General features: G+C 43.8%; 1 protein-coding gene across 20 annotated transcripts in view; it reads left to right on the top strand.

Moving 5' to 3' along the window:
* The window catches only part of SPAG9 (sperm associated antigen 9), a 170670-nt gene that overhangs the window by 48534 nt on the left and 106889 nt on the right, over positions 1–15247 (top strand). The window contains exon 1 of one of the 20 annotated variants that reach the window (XM_089318196.1): positions 4053–4104. The exons of the other annotated variants lie outside the window; for them this stretch is intronic. The gene's annotated coding sequence lies outside the window, so the exon portion shown is untranslated. Of the gene's footprint in view, positions 1–4052; positions 4105–15247 lie in introns of those variants that run through there. 20 annotated transcript variants of the gene reach the window in all.

The following is a 15247-nucleotide window of genomic DNA, read 5'->3' as shown; positions in this document are numbered from 1 at the left end:
AATGATGATATGTTCTTGTAAGGTATCTCAAGTCCTTTATGGAATGAATCAGGATAAAATATAAGTAAAAAAAAATTTTTTTTTTAAATTTTTTGACAGGCTGAGTGGACAGTGAGAGAGAGAGACAGAGAGAAAGGTCTTCCTTTGCCGTTGGTTCACTCTCCATTGGCCGCCGCGGCTGGCGCCGTGGCTGGCGCGCTGCGGCCAGCGCACTGCGCTGATCCGATGGCGGGAGCCAGGTACTTATCCTGGTCTCCCATGGGGTGCAGGGCCCAAGTACTTGGGCCATCCTCCACTGCACTCCCTGGCCACAGCAGAGAGCTGGCCTGGAAGAGGGGCAACCAGGATAGAATCCGGCGCCCCGATCGGGACTAGAACCCGGTGTGCCGGCAGCGCAAGGCGGAGGGAAGATTAGCCTAGTGAGCCACGGTGCCAGCCTATAAGTAAAAATTTTAAAAAAGATTTACTTATTTATTTGAAAGGCAGAGTTACAGAGCAAGAGAGAAAGAGAGATCTTCTGTTTGCCTTTTCAATCTTTGGCTGGGGCTGGTCCAGGCTGAAGCCAGAGCCTAGAACTCCATTTGGTTCTCCCATGTGGGTATAGGAGTCCAAGCACTTGGGTCATTTTTTTTTTTTTTTTAATATTTATTTTAAAGGCAGAGTTACAGAGAGGCAGAGGCAGAGAGAGAGAGAGAGAGAGAGAGAGAGAGAGGTCTTCCATTTGCTGATTCACCCCCCAGATGGCTGCAGAGGCTGGAGCTGCGCTGATCTGAAACCAGTAGCCAGGAGCTTCTTCTGGGTCTCCCACGAGGGTACAGGGGCCCAAGGACTTGGGCCATCTTCTACTGCTTTCCCAGGTGCATTAGCAGAGAGCTGGATCGGAAGTGGAGCAGCCAGGACTCAAACTGGAATATGGAATGTTGACATTGCAGGTGGCAGCTTCAGCCAGTGCACCACAATTCTGACCCCATAAGTAAATTTTCAAAAAGCCCCAAACCAGGCAGGTGCCGCAGCTCACTAGGCTAATCCTCTGCCTGCGGCGCTGGCACCCCAGGTTTTAGTCCGGGTGGGGCGCTGGGTTCTGTCCTGGTTGCTCCTCTTCCAGTCCAGCTCTCTGCTGTGGTCCGGGAAGGCAGTGGAGGATGGCCCAAATCCTTTGGCCCTGCACCTGCATGGGAGACCAGGAGGAAGTACCTGGTTCCTGGCTTCGGATTGGCGCAGTGCGCTGGCCGCAGCAGCCATTTCGGGGTGAGCCAACGGAAGGAAGACCTTTCTCTCTGTCTCTCTCTCACTGTCTAGCTCTGCCTGTAAAAACAAAAACAAAAAACAAACAAAACAAAACCAAAAACTTCCCCTGTTGATTGGGTAAACATTTTTGTGTGTTTTTTTCACACTTACAATTTCCCTCTTATGATATGTTTCATAGAAAATATTTAAGGAAGTAGATGAAGAAATATGAACATTTTAGTGGTTCTTAGTATATAATAGTATTCAGCCACTGTATGTGAATGGAGTTGGAGAATTATTAGTAGTAAATTCCATTTTGTTTATCATAATATATGAAGTTAAGCCATTATTTATAATAAATGAGTGTGCAAGCCAATAAAGAACCATTTACTGTTCTGTTCTCAGTTAAGAAACTTCTCTTGCCCTTTAGCTCCTTGAATTTACAATAGATCACTTTTCCCTGAGGTATATGCAGAGCCATTGCCTTTGGTGGAGATGAGCAGATTTAGAAAGTACTACTTAGCACTTCTGATTCTGCCCTTCCTTTCTTTGAATGAAAATCCACTTAAAACAAAAAAACAATGAAATGGGAAAATGTAGACAACTGAAAACTCATCTGTCAGAGTTTTGAACTCTAATCTTTCTACCCTTTCCATATCCCATACAACATTGTTTGCTTTTAAAAGTTGATATCAAGCTCTAATTTAGTAAAATACCTTTAAGTCTTTACTTGGAAACATTCTTTATTGTTGTAAGGAAAATATTAATTATTTCCAGGTAGTAAGAATAAGTACTTAAGTAGATGGAAAGTATGGGGAGGTTAGTGTGGTAAGTTATTTTTTATTTTAAAGTATATATTTAAAAACTGATCTTCATAAAAAGGTCTGTTAAGGATATGATTGATATATTTAGACTTCACAGCACAGAAGAAAAATAAAACATTTAAACTTAGTTGTATAATTTTTTTCCTTCTTAAATAAATTAGTTACAGAATTATTGATTTTTTTTTGAAAGTCAGAGTTACAGAGAGAGGTAGGGAAAAAGACAGAGATCTTCGACCAGCTGGTTCACTAACTCCTAATAGCCACAATGGCTAGGGCCAGGAGCTTTTTCCAGGTCTCCCACATGTAGGAAGCAGGGGCCAAAGCACTTGGGTCATCTTCCTTTGCTTTTTCCAGACCATTAGCAGGGAGCTGGATTGGAAATGGAGCAACTGGGACACGTACCAGTGCCTATATGGGATTCTGGCACTGCAGGTGGTGGTTTTACCTGCTTACACCATAATTCCAGCCCACAAGTATAGTTTCATACCAAAGTTAATATTTGAGAGGGCCTACATATTGTCTTTTACTGTTTTTCAAATCACTTAAAAATATACTTTGAGGGTGATATAGAAAGCTTTATCAGTCCCTTTGCTGTACTTTGCAATTGGCAATGAATGTTAATATTCAGAAAAAGTTGAATAATGCTGTATTAGATCACTTTTTTCATTTTAGTTTTATCTTGTTAATAGATATTCCCTTTACATCATTTTTAGGATGATAAAAGTAGGCTGTTATTGATTTATATATTTTGAAGGCATATTCTTTATTTGATTAGGCGGTTTTAGGAGTTTCAGATTTGTGCTTTCTGATTTGAAAAAAAAGACAAGTTAATTACATAGAAATTTAATTTTAGTCCCTTTTACTTGATCCTAGTTGTTTGTAATATAGATAATATCTGTATATTTAATAAACCTTATTTAAGAGCTGTGTCTTTTTCTTAGGACCTGTATATTCAGAAGTAGAAGAAAATTAAGCACAAGATAATTAGTACAAACACTAATTTTGTTGCTTTTCTTGTTCCTTCATTAGGTAATACTGTGTGGTCTTTGGTTTTGTTTTATGTTTTATTATCTGTATTTGAACTCTTTCATTTTTGTAGTCTAGTGTTGTCTATTGAGAACCTTAAAGTTATAATTTATAATTAACACCTGGAACTAAAGAACTAAATCATAGAAAATTATTTTTATGAGTAAGAGTTAAAAGAATTCTGGTGATTTAGTTTAGAGAACAGAAGAAAAATAAATGAATTGATATCTCTCTCTGACATGCAAAGGGATGATGAGGAAAACAACAAGCTGTTTTTTCTGTCATTTTGAAAGATTAAAATAGGGGAAATGAAAGTGTTGACTATAGTTGGCCATGAGGAAGTGTTTCTTGATTGTGAGGGTGATGTGATACTCTGCGTGTGTACTGGGGTAAAGGATGGTTTCTCCCTGCCTATAGAGAGGCCTTAGAATAGGAGGCCACTTTGTGTCATAGATGGCTTAGGGGAGGTCTTCGGTTCCGTGCCTGGGTCAGATCACTGCAAGGCCTTGCCTCTGGGACTGTTTGAAGTCATCTACTTTGTTTTATGGGTGTGATCATTGATTCATGAGAGATTTAAAATATTTATAACTCACACTGGGCTATTGATTAATAATATGTAATATCTGTCTGAAAAATCTTTTGAAGTTTAGAGATACGATGAAGGATGTGGTTGGCAGATGGAGGTTTTCATTACTGTTTTGATGCAGTCATCTTGAGATCTGCTTGCTCTTGAGTCAGTGTTTGATTCTGGCTTACCTGTTGGGACTTGGATTCTAAATTGTTCAGAGAGGTTTCTGAAAGACCAATGTCAGTCTTCTGAGGCCCAGTAACAGTTGGATTATCTGCCTTCTAGGAACAGTAAGAACTGATGACTCCTTTTGAGAAGGCAAATAATGAGTTGGATGTGGCATTCTAGCAGGTCTGTTTCTCTTTCTTCCCCCCATAGGCCTATCAGCAGTCTGATGGGGCAGAAGACAACAGAGATGGAAGGTGTTCCAAACTTGGCAAAGGCCATCAATCTAAGGAGGTAAGCTCTGATTTTGAGCCGGCAGAGCAGGTGGCTCTTCCTGCCTGAATCATATCCTCTTGCTCTTTGGATAGATGGATAGAAAGAGCATTCAAAATGAGGCTGAAGTATCACCATTAGCTGTTAAAAGGGGGAAACTTGCATCAATCCTTTGAATGTTCTTTTTCTTGTCCCCCCACCTTTTTTTTTTTTTTTTCTATTGAGATGCCTTGGTTTAATTTTTTTCTCACCCTTAGAAAATTATCAGTTAAAACTGGCAGATTAGTTATCTGTTGCTTTTGGAATAGGCAGAATGAGCAGAATCTTGTTTATTTCCAGTTAACTTCAGGTTGTAGCTAGTTTGGGCGAGTAAGATGGTAGTTTTAGAATTTTTCCTGAGATCTTTTTTTGAAGTTTGGGTTCACATGGGAACTATTAAACAAGAAATGATCACTTTGGGGGATGTCTACAATCCTTGCCCAGATGGGCTTTTCTTTCCTGATCTCCCTTCCCTTCTACTTCCCTTTTCTGATTCTTTAGTAGTCTACAGGACTTTCAAGAAGCATCTCTTCCCTGTGTTAAAAGGTACTTCTGAAAAGTGTCTAACTCTACCCTCTCATGTGACTTAGGCCTTGAGTAAACTGAGCTTATTGGATGTGTTGTACTGAGTTACTGTATTTTCAGAAAAGAGTGAAAGGTTCTGAATTTGTATTATATGAAATGAGTATATTACATGATCTCAATTAGTGTGTGTGTATGTGTGTGTGTATTGCATATTCTGTGTACTATAGGTTCATATTAAATGATTTTGTGTTATATATCTAAAAATGATATTTTGAATCATAGTATAGATAAAGAAAATATGAAACACAGAAAATTATAAGCAGTTTCTGTTGATTAGAAGAGTTGGGGGGAGAATAATTGCCATATTAGCATTTAGAAAATCATCCAGAATAACAAAGGTACTACTATTCTTAAAGCATAATGGGTGATGTACCTCTAGTAATTTAAAATGCCAGTTAAGAGGACTTAATAAATGTTTAGCAAACAAGCCACAAAAATTAATTTTTTCTCACGTAAAGTTTAAAAAGTAAATGTTTCTAGTGTGAAGTGGTCTCTTTAGAGCCACAGGTACTTTCCAGTTTATAACTTTGAGGTTCATTGTATTCCGGTATTTAAATTGGAAGAAGGGAAAAGGGAATGGGAGATTGTGGAAGTTTCTTAGTGGACAGGCCTGGGAGTGGAGCACCTTGTCTGTAACTCAGTCAAAGCAGAGGCAAAAAGGAGCAGATGCTTCTTTAATTTTTGTAAAGATTTCTCCATTTGTTTATTTGAAAGGCAGAGTTGTGGGGAGCAACTCGGACTAGACTAAGTTACTGGAATTAAGACTTATTCTATGCATCTGCTCTCCCACAATATGGTGCTGGGAGAGGAGGAAACAGCTTCTACACAGCTGCCTCCAGTTCAACCAATAAGCAGCAGGACCTGCTCCTGATTGGAGGAGAGCAGCGTACTCGGCGTGTGGGTAGCAGAGTTGGGATTGGTGGAAGAGGACTATAAAGGAGGAGAGAGACAACATGCACCAGGAACATCTAAGGGGAACATCTATCTGAAGGAACACCTGTGCAGCCCCCGAGAGAGCCGGCCAGCGGTGTGCCACTCTCCTGCAGAAGTGGGGAAAGTGGCTAGGGGGAACCGCCCTTCCACGGAGGTGGAAGGGACGGTAGCCAACCCGGGAAGAACCAGCAGCAAACCCGGGGAGGGCCGAGCAGACGAAAGAACAGCGCAGGGTCCTGTGTCGTTCCTCCGTGAAGAGGGGGAGCGACATAATGGTGCCGTGACTCGGATAGGAAACCTAGGAGGGAAGAAGTGGGAAAATACCGGAGAGAGACTAGCAAAGAGCCTAGGGAAAAGCCGGACGGAAAAGGTGCCAGAAGAAGCTATTGAAAGCCTAGGCATAGACTCGGATATGGACTGTGGGAAAGAAGTTAGGATTTAAAGTGAAAGCAAGAAGAAACTTAGATTCAGATATGGACTGCAGGTTGAAAGTGAAAGTGAAAGTGAAACCAAGAAGAAACTTATACTCGGATGCGGACTATGGCGGGGAAGCTAGGAGATTAAAAGTGAAAAGTGAAAGCTACAAGAAACTTAGACTCGGATACAGACTGTGGGGAGAAGCCAGGAGAAATGAGAGGGGAATATTGTTGGAAGAAAAGTTAGGAAACATACCGGGTAGAGAAAAATATGTTAGGGAGGATGAAGCCGCGGGGATAAGAGAAACAGAAGTTTAGAAGTAAAATGAGAGAAATAAGAATGCTGGTAGATAGAAGTAAAATAAGAGAAATAGGAATGCCCGGAGATAGAGAAATAGAGAAAAACAAGGCCTCCCCACAACATGGCAATGAGAGAGCTTGGATTCGGTCTGCCTGATTAGTGAGGTGATGAGCACCTGTGGGCGGCTGCAGGTCACCAAAGACAGGCACGTTATCAACACCAATAAGTCTCCCCACAATACGGCAATGAGAAGGCTTGGATTCGGTTTGCCTGATTGATAGGGCTTGTAAGCACCTGCAGGCAGTTCTAGCAGAGCAGAGCATGCGCTGCAGGGCACCGAACACAGGCATGCATCAGCGCCTAAAAACCTCCTCACAACATGGCGAAGAGAGGACCCGGATTCGGTTTGCCTGATTGGTAGGGCTTGTAAGCACCTGTGGGCAACTCTAGCAAGCAGAGCAGAGTGTGTGCCATGGGGTACCGAAGACAGGCGTGTATCAACGCCAAAAAATAAAAAGAAAGGGGGATCTGTGGGGAGCAACTCGGACTAGACTAAGTTACTGGAATTAAGACTTATTCTATGCATCTGCTCTCCCACAATATGGCGCTGAGAAGGGAGAAACAGCTTCTATACAGCTGCCTCCAGTTCAACCAATAAACTGTAGGAGCTGCTCCTGATTGGAGGAGAGCAGCGTACTCGGCGTGTGGGTAGCAGAGTTGGGATTGGTGGAAGAGGACTATAAAGGAGGAGAGAGACAACATGCACCAGGAACATCTAAGGGGAACATCTATCTGAAGGAACACCTGTGCAGCCCCCGAGAGAGCCGGCCAGCGGTGTGCCACTCTCCTGCAGAAGTGGGGAAAGTGGCTAGGGGGAACCGCCCTTCCACGGAGGTGGAAGGGACGGTAGCCAACCCGGGAAGAACCAGCAGCAAACCCGGGGAGGGCCGAGCAGACGAAAGAACAGCGCAGGGTCCTGTGTCGTTCCTCCGTGAAGAGGGGGAGCGACACAGAGTGACAGAGAGGAAGAGAGAGAGAGAGAGAGAAAGAAAAAGAGAGAGCCAGACAGAGCAACCAACTGACTGACTGACCGACCTTCCATCTGCTGGTTCACTTCCAGATGCCCACAACAGTCAGGTCTGGGCCAGGCCAAAGCCAGTAGCCAGAAACTCCCACATGGGTGGCAGGGGTCCAAGTATTTGGACCATTCTCCGGCAGGGAGCTGGATCAGAAGCAGAGCAGCTGGGATTTGAACCAGCACTCCCATATGGATGGCATTGCAAGAAGCAGCTTAACCTGTAGCACCACAGTGCTGGCCCCAAATGCTGTTTTTTTTAAGTGTAGAGGCAATGGAGTGAACATACCTAAAGTTTAGCAGTCATCTGCAGTTCTTTCTGCTGTGAATTATCTGAGGAAAGAGAAGGAGATTTTAATGTAAATATAGAATTTATTATCTGTGCTCAGATAATCTAGTTTTTAAAACTAACTTCCAGATTCCTCTGGCTTGATTTTTATCATCAATATAAAACTCTTAACTGTATCTTCATCAGCATTTCATTTCATTTCATTTGCAGTATTCACTTACTAAATGTTGAGATTTTGTTTTTGTTCTCTTATTTGAATTTTTTCTTTTTCTTCAAAAAGAGGTGATTATTAAATTAAGATGTAACTTTTCTGCTTAAGTGGTAGATTTTAATATCTACTTTAAAAATTGAAATCTAACTCATATACCCTAAAATCCACCACTTTAGAGTGTACAATTCATGTGAGGTTGTACAACCACTTCTAGTACATTATCATCACCCAAAACAAAACCCCATACCTGTTAACACTCACTCTTTATTCCCTGCTTCTCTTGGCTCATATCTCTATGAATTTACCTATTTTGGACATTTCACGTCAATAAAATTGTACAGTATGTGGTATTTTGTGTTCAGTTTCTTTCATTTAGCATAACATTTATTCATATTGTAGGATATATCAGTACTTTAATTCCTTTTTTTTTTTTTTTTTTTTTAGTTGACAGGTAGAGTTATAGAGAGAGAGAGAAAAAGGTCTTCCTTCTGTTGGTTCACCCCCCCAAATGGCTGCTGGTCTTCCATGTGGGTGCAGGGGCCCAAACACTTGGGCCATCCTCCACTGCCTTCCTGGGCCACAGCAGAGAGCCGGACTGGAAGAGGAACAGCCGGGACTAGAACTGGCACCCATATGGGATGCCGGCACCACAGGCAGAGGATTAACCAAGTGAGCCACGGCGCCAGCCCTTCCTTTTAAAAATTGAATAATAATCTTTTTTGTGGGTATACCATATTTCTTCTTTTTTTAAGATTTATTTATTTATTATTGAAAGGCAGAGTTGCAGAGAGAGACAGAGAAGTCTTCCATCCGTTAGTTCACTCCCCAAATGGCCGCAACAGCTGGAGCCAGGCCAATCTGAAGCCAGGAGCCAGTTGCTTCTTCTGGGGGGTCTCTCATGTGGGTACAGAGACCCAAGGACTTGGACTATCTCCTATTGCTTTTCCAGGCCATAGCAGAGAGCTAGACTGGAAGTGGAGCATCTGAGACTTGACTTGAAAACTGGTGCCCATGTGGGATGCCAGCAGTGCAGGCAGCTGCTTTACCCACTATGCCACAGCGCCAGCCCCTATACCACATTTATGACCCTTCTTCCTTCTTAATTGCCTATGTAGCCTGCTGGTCTCAGAGATAAGAGCAACCAAACTTCTAGGTTAACTGTTTGAAATCCTATAGTGTGTAATTTGCAGAGTTCACTATTATGAGTAACCACTTTGGAAAGGTTTTCTTGGGTTTCTCTTGGCATCCTGACTTGTTTATTTCCTAGTTCACAAATTGGACGTCAATAACTTAGCATTTGAAGCATCTTATAATGCTGTAGTTCACTACTGGTTAAAATGAGTTAAAATCTTATTAGTGTTCTTGTTTTGTTATTTGTTATCAGTGGGGTATTTGAATATAACTGGACAAAGTGACAAGCCTTCTGTTTACTTTTAGTGGAATAGACAAGTAAATTAGTTAATGATTCAATTAATTAGACTGAGTTGAATGGGTTATAATTTACTCTTGTACTGGAGTATAGAGGAAGATGGAAGTGGAGAATGTTTATGCTAGAGAGGATTATCATTTATATAGACTTAAATCCAATTTATGTAGATGTTTTAACCATAAGATAACTTGTCTGCTTTTATTTTAGATTATGTAAAATTCAGTATGCCTGTTACTAAATAGTGTAAGAAGTAAAAAATACAGACACACATGTGTATAGCTAGATAGCTAGATAGATAGCTTGGCTTAAATGCAGTTGTGATTTATTTTGCAAATTTCTAACTTGTAGCAATACTAGTTGAAAGTATATTAAAATACCACTTTTGTGGATTAAAAAAATTAACTTCTGTGTTTAGAGGAGATAATGAATGTTTAAGCCTTGTAACTGTAAGACTGTAGTGCTTATGAAAATACTGGGGGGAGGGCAGCGCTGTGGCGCAGCAGGTTAAAACCCCAGCCTACAGCGCTGGCATCCCATATGGGCACTGGTGCGAGTCCCGATTGCTCCTCTTCTGATTTAGTGCTCTGCTATGGCCTGGGAAAGCTGTAGAAGATGGCCCAAGTCCTTGGGTCCCTACACCTGTGTAGGAGACCCAGAAGAAGCTCCTGGCTTTGGATCAGCTCAGCTCTGGCCACTGCAGTCATTTGGGGAGTAAATCAGCAGAATGGAAGACCTCTCTTTCTCTCTGGCCCTACCTCTCTCTGTAACTCTGTCTTTCAAATAATAAATCTTAGGGCTGGCGCCATGGCGCAGTAGATTAATCCTCCACCTGCAGCGTGGGCATCCCATATGGGTGCCAGTTCTAGTCCCGGCTGCTCCTCTTCCTGTCCAGCTCTCTGCTGTGGCCTGGGAAAGCAGTGGAAGATGGCCATGTGCTTTGGCCCCTGCACCCACGTGGGAGACCCGGAAGAAGCACCTGGCTCCTGGCTTCGGATCGGCACAGTTCTGGCCATTGCGGCCATCTGTGGAGTGAACCAGCGGATGGAAGACCTTTCTCTCTGTCTCTCCCTCTCACTGTCTGTAACTCTACCTCTCAAATAAATAAATAAAATCTTTAAAAAAAAAAAAAAACAACTAATAAATCTTTAAAAAAAGAAAAAAACAGGTATAATTCCTTTCAGTGGAATATTATTCGGCACTAAAAAGATAGGAAGTATCAAGCCATGGAAAAACATAGAGTAGCCTCAGTGGCCTTTCTTAAGTGAAAGAAGCTAATCTGGAAAGACAGTATACTATATGATTCTAACTCTGACATTCTGGAAAAGGCAGTACTTGAGACAGCTGTTGGGAGTGGGTAGGGAGGGTTGGGTGGGTGGAATATAGAAGATATTTAAGGCAGTAAACCTGTTTTGTATGATACTATACTGGTGGGTGCCTGTCATTATACCTTTGTCAACATCAAGAGTGACTGAACCCTAATGTAAATGTTGTCCTTTGGGTGATGATGTGTCAGTGTAGGTTCATACAGTGTAAGAAACACACAACTTTGATATGGCATATTGGACTGTGAGAGACACTATTTATGTCAGAATGGGGGGAATGAGAATTTGCTTAATTTTTCTGTGAACCTAAAACTGCTCTAAAAATAAAAAAAAAAAACAGATATCATAAGGGATAACTCATATGCAACCTCATGTAGTTTGCATGTGCTAAATGCCCTTATTAAGTGCTTGCTAAGAAATAATGTAGATATAAGCCGGCGCCGTGGCTCAATAGGCTAATCCTCCACCTTGCGGCGCCGGCACACCGGGTTCTAGTCCCGGTTGGGGCGCCGGATTCTGTCCCGGTTGCCCCTCTTCCAGGCCAGCTCTCTGCTATGGCCAGGGAGTGCAGTGGAGGATGGCCCAGGTGCTTGGGCCCTGCACCCCATGGGAGACCAGGAAAAGCACCTGGCTCCTGGCTCCTGCCAGGATCAGCGCGGTGCGCCGGCTGCAGCGGCGGCCATTGGAGGGTGAACCAGCGGCAAAGGAAGACCTTTCTCTCTCTGTCTCTCTCTCACTGTCCACTCTGCCTGTCAAAAAAAAAAAAAAAAAAAAAAAAGAAAAGAAATAATGTAGATATAGATCATTTGTATGAAATTAGTGATTCTTGCCATTCCATCTTTTGAATGAAGTGATAAAGAATGGATTTATAGGGAGCTGGCACTGTGGCATAACAGGTAAAGCCACCACCTGCAGTGCCGGCATCCCATATGGGCACCAGTTCAAGTCCTGGGTACCCCACTTCTGATCCAGCTTTCTGCTGTGGCCTGGGAAAGTAGTGGAAGATGGTCCAAGATCTTGGGCCCCTGCACTCACATGGGAGACCTGGAAGAAGCTCCTGGCTCCAGGCTCCTGGCTTCAGATTGGTCCAGTTCTGGCTGTTGCAGCCATTTGGGGAGTGAACCAGTAGATGAAAGACCTCTCTCTCTCTCTCTCTCTCTCTCTCTCTCTCTCTCTCTCTTTCTCTCTCTTTCTTTCTCACTATGCCTTTCAAATCAATCAATCTTTAACAACAGCAACAAAAAGAATGGATTTATAGTTTAACTACTGTGGTTTTTTTTTTGAGGCAGAAGTAAGAGTATGACGCCAAATGGAAATAAACTAAGCAGAAAGTCATATAGATAAGAAAATTATAAATAAATGTTGCTTGAAGGGATTATAAACAGATAATCTGAAATGTTTAGGGAAAACCAAACACACAATAGAACGTTAAGGAATTTTTATGGATGACCAAAATCAACCTGAACAGTGGTCGTGTTCATTTAGATACTGGAAATGCGCAAAAATCAGTGGTCTCTTGGGGTTATACATCCCCCTTCCCCGCAGTCTGGCTGTTAGGTAGTACATTGCAGCAGTGCTCTGCACACCAACATAGATCCGCAGGCTGGCACGACGTTGGGCAGGACCTGGTTCTGTTAGACAGAAGCCAGGTCTCTGACCAAGTCACCTGACAAACACCTTGGATAAAAGCTTTTCTTTGGGGCCGGCGCCGCGGCTCACTAGGCTAATCCTCCGCCTAGCGGCGCCGGCACACCGGGTTCTAGTCCCGGTCGGGGTGCCGGATTCTGTCCCGGTTGCCCCTCTTCCAGGCCAGCCCTCTGCTGTGGCCAGGGAGTGCAGTGGAGGATGGCCCAGGTGCTTGGGCCCTGCACCCCATGGGAGACCAGGAAAAGCACCTGGCTCCTGGCTCCTGCCATCAGATCAGCGCGGTGCGCCGGCCGCAGCGCGCCGGCCACGGCGGCCATTGGAGGGTGAACCAACGGCAAAGGAAGACCTTTCTCTCTGTCTCTCTCTCTCACTGTCCACTCTGCCTGTCAAAAAATAAATAAATAAATAAAATAAAATAAAATAAAAGCTTTTCTTTGAGGTTTACTTAGCGATATTTAGTTTATGTATTAGTTGGCTAGGGCTTGTGTCCATAATAAACGACCACAGGCTGGATGGCTTAAATTTTTTTTTTTGAATTTTAATTTAAAATTTATCTGAGAAACACAGACACACCACCACCACCCCTCCCACCTGCTGATCCACGCCCCCACATGCCCACAACCACTGCCTGATCCCCCGGGGGTGGGATGGGGCCTTCTGCTCAGGCCGCCCTGGCGGGGCGGGGCCACCTGTTCCGGCCACACCTGACCCTGCCCCCACCTTCCCCCAACCTAGGCAGGTGCTTCTCAACCACAACTGCCTACAGATGCTGCTGTAGCACCTGACCTCGCACAACCTGACCGTCATGAGCAACGCGTGCAGCACGCAGTTCGCGGGACCAGGAGTTGCTGTGGGACCTGGGCACCGTGGGCATGCTGCGTAACCTAGTACACTCCAGGCACAAGATGATTGCCATGGGCAGCGCCGCCGCCCTGCGCAACCTGCTGGCCCACCGGCCCGTCAAGCACCAGGTGGCCGCCACGGCCTTGTCCCCTGGCACCTGCGTTCCCAGCCTCTACGTGCGCAAGTAGTGGGCGCTGGAGGCAGAGCTCGACGCCCGGCACCTGGCGCAGGCACTCGGTGGATGGCTTAAATTAAACAGAAATTTATATCTCAAAATCTGGAGGCTGCAGTTCCCAAGAATAGACACATTTGGTTTCTCTTGCCCTTTTCCATGGCTTGCAGATGACTATCTTCTGTGTCTTTTTGTTTCCTAAGATTTTTTTGTTTATTTGAAAGACAGGGTGAATGAGGTTTGTGTGTATGAGAGAAAGAGAGAGTGCTGGTTCACTCCCCAAATGGTTACAGCAACTGTGTCTGGGTGTGGGCCAGGCCAAAGCCAGGAGCCAGGAACTCTATCTGGATCTCCCATGTGGATAATAGGGCCTCAAGCATTCAGGCCATCATCACTGCCTTCTGAGGTACATTAACAGGGAGCTGACTTAGAATCCGAGCCGCTGGGACTTTCAAACTGGCATTCTGATATGAGATGCTGGCATTGCAAGTGGCAGCTTTAACCTGCTTTCACACACCCACCCCTAGCTTCTGCCTTAACATGGCCTTTTTTCTGCATGGAGAGAAAGATAGCTGGTGTCTCTTCCTCATATAAGGACACCAGTCCTATTGGATTAAAGCCTGCTCTTAGGATCTCACTTTAATTGCTTCCTTCAAGGCTGTTTCGTCAAATACAGTCACATTGGGAGTTAGGACTGTAACCTATGAACTTGAGGGATGCGGAGCACAATTCAGTCCATAACAGTTGGGCCAGGGTGGGGAGCAGAGTGGTGTGACTTAACACACCATATCCTGAAGAGTCTTACAGTCCATTGTAAGAACTTGTTTTTGGTCTTTTTAAAGTGAAATAGGAAGCCCTTGAAGGGTCTTGAGCTGATTCCACCCAGTTTATTATTTTGAGAACATAAATCAGGAGACAGTTGTGAGAATACACACAAGAGATGATATTGTGGACAAAGGTGGGAATGATGAAGGGAGAAGAGTGGTTGGATTCCAGACTCTTAAGGTAGAAATGGACATAATTTGCCAGTAGATTGGATATGTGAGGTGTGAGGGAAAGAGAAGAGCAAAAGGATGCATGGTTTTGCCTGAGTGAGAAGACGGTGGGAAAGAGCTGCTGTGAGGGAAACTGTTCAGTGTTGGTCTTACAGACATCTGTTTTCAGAAGTGTATAGTTTACTTCCATCCATCCGTTCAGTTCGAGGCACTTTCTTATGTCAATAGGCATAAGAACAGAAGAATTTTCTTAAATATTTATTTATTTATTTATTTGACAGGTAGAGTTATAGACAGTGAGAGACAGAGAGAAAGGTCTTCCTTCCATTGGTTCACTCCCTAAATGGCCACAACGGCCGGAGCTGCACCGATCCAAAGCCAGGAGCCAGGTGCATCTTCCTGGTCTCCCGTGAAGGTGCAGGGGCCCCAGGAGTTGGGCCATCTTCTACTGCTTTCCCAGGCCATAGCAGAGAGCTGGACTGGAAGAGGAGCAACTGGGACTAGAGCGGGCGCCCATATGGGATGCTGGCACCACAGGCGGAGGATTAACCTAGTGTGCCACAGCGCCGGCCCCTCCCTGTGAAATCTTAACGTAGACTTTAATATACAAAACAGATTGAAAGAGGGTTTCTTGCGAGGCAGTATAGCATGGTAATAAAAAACACAGATTCTGGAGCAAGACCTCCCCTTTGGGAATCCTTATTTTGCCATTTACTACCTGTGTCACTTTGGGCAAGTTGCATAACCTCTCATTGTTTCAAGTTCTGTATCTCTAAAATGAATACATTATTAATAATAGTTTTAATAATACTTTCATGATAAAGTTAATGTTGGGACTGGTATTGTGGTACAACTGGTTAAGCCACCATGTGAGACATTGGCATCTCATATGAGGCCTGGTTCTTAT

This window comes from Oryctolagus cuniculus, chromosome 17, assembly GCF_051225735.1.
Source record: "Oryctolagus cuniculus isolate XC-2025 breed Fujian yellow rabbit chromosome 17, ASM5122573v1, whole genome shotgun sequence".
In the NCBI taxonomy this organism is placed as follows: Eukaryota; Metazoa; Chordata; class Mammalia; order Lagomorpha; family Leporidae; genus Oryctolagus; species Oryctolagus cuniculus.
The sequence above is the reverse complement of the archived record's forward strand: the minus strand, read 5'-3'. Positions and strand labels throughout refer to the sequence as shown.